The 1,729-nt window shown below is 47.0% G+C and overlaps 1 protein-coding gene across 1 annotated transcript in view; it reads right to left on the bottom strand.

Moving 5' to 3' along the window:
- Positions 1-1,729, bottom strand: part of KIRREL3 (kin of IRRE like 3 (Drosophila)) — a 143,776-nt gene that overhangs the window by 112,385 nt on the left and 29,662 nt on the right. The gene's annotated exons all lie outside the window — the stretch shown is intronic.

Below are 1,729 nucleotides of genomic sequence, written 5' to 3'. Positions count from 1 at the left end.
GCAGAGTCGGCACACACCGGATCCAAAGAGGAGAAATGTCTGCACAGCTGGTGGCATTACACATCTGTAACCACTGAAAACGTCTCTCCATTTTTCTGTACAAACACGCACTTTGCCTCCCTACGGTACAGTAAGTTTAGCTCGACGCACTGCACGCTGTAACCGGCTGTCAGGAGCCAGCGCTAGCTCTTAACACAGGGAGCGTTGGAGGCATCTACTCTTAATGGGCCATTTCCATTCCCCTCCATTGGGCTGGCTAAAACGCAGACCGCAGACCACCCGCAGCAACGTCCGCCTTCACTGCCGGTGCCGCAGGACACGCCATCCTACCGCAAAGGTATCGAAGTGCGATCTGCTGACCGCTAACGACCTTCCAGTCCCTTTCCGAGGGATTGCGGATTATCACTCGTACCTCCCCGACCAGCCTTAAAATTTCCCCAGAACATCTGCAAAAATACATCTGACGTGAAAGATGTGCTACCGGCAGGTTGCAAAGCCCCATTTTCTTATCGATCGGGCTTAAGTTGAATGCGCTATAACTTTAATTTTCTTAAAAGGAAAACACGCTGCAAATATAAGTTGCTGAACATCTTAGGTAAATGTACCAATTAGCAGCTACCATGTATATTCACATAAACATTAACTACCATCTATTCAACACATTCCATAACCCCAAAGATAATAACGATTTCCTTTTGATCCGTAAAAACATCTCTCCGCTCAATCAACGCTTTGCAGCAGCTCTGACGTACGCCTGTGCGCCCTGGGACTAAATTAGTTTTGAAATCTTTAGCTCTAATTAAATAACATCATTTCTTTTGTCTGGCTCCAGCAACGTATTCTGCCTTCACAACAGACGGAGGGAGCCCAGGCGAAGGAGGGGAAGGTGACGCAGCTTGCAGAGGTTGTCGGTAAGCGAGAAAGCCCCCCCCGACGGCCGCGTTCTGCTTTCTGATTCCTTTGCAGCCTTCTTTCATGTATGGGCACATGTCAGAGCTCTGAGCTGCTGCAAAGGGTTGCCTGAGCAGCAGGACGGATCAAAAGAAAATCATTATCATCTTCGGGGTCAGGGAAGGAAGAGATGGCAGTCGTGTAAGTTTGGGGGTAGGGTACTTTGTAGGGTTGCGGGGAGAGAAAAACAAACGCAGGGGAAATTACAAACTAGAAATTAGAACTCATTTTCGCGGTGGTGCGCAGACTCTGATAAGGCGCACCTTCAACCACAACTAGTACCTTAATTCACTTGTTTTGGCTGCTTAAGACTAATTAGCATTGATCTGACTAAAAGCACTAAAACTCCTGGTTTAGATCTTTTTTTAAGAATTTTTCTCCCCAAAAATTAACCAGGAAAAATCAAACCAGGAAAAAACCAAATCCAAACTTCAATTTAAACAAACTTAAATACGTAAATAGTTTCACTTTGGGGGTTGAATAATCAGGATGTATCTGGGAGCAATACAGACCGATTTTTGTCCGAGCTTTTCAAGAAAAATACCATTTTCGTTAACTTCTCTGAAGCCGCATCCATTCTGGGAAGTCTCACTGATGCAGCCTGCCTTTTCCCAGCACTCCCGATAAGCACTCACAACCGCTTTGCCAGCCTGCCAACAAAGCCCTTTACCAGCGCTGCTCTCCCGTCTCCCACCCAAAAAGGGGGTCTTTACAAGATGTTGGGAGCCGCCTCCTGTTTGCAATCCCATGCAACATCCTCCTGGGTTGCTCAGGGGAC

This window comes from Pygoscelis adeliae, unplaced genomic scaffold, assembly GCF_000699105.1.
Source record: "Pygoscelis adeliae isolate BGI_AS28 unplaced genomic scaffold, ASM69910v1 Scaffold224, whole genome shotgun sequence".
In the NCBI taxonomy this organism is placed as follows: domain Eukaryota; kingdom Metazoa; phylum Chordata; class Aves; order Sphenisciformes; family Spheniscidae; genus Pygoscelis; species Pygoscelis adeliae.
Note: the sequence above shows the minus strand (reverse complement) of the source record. Positions and strands in the feature narration are given on the sequence as shown.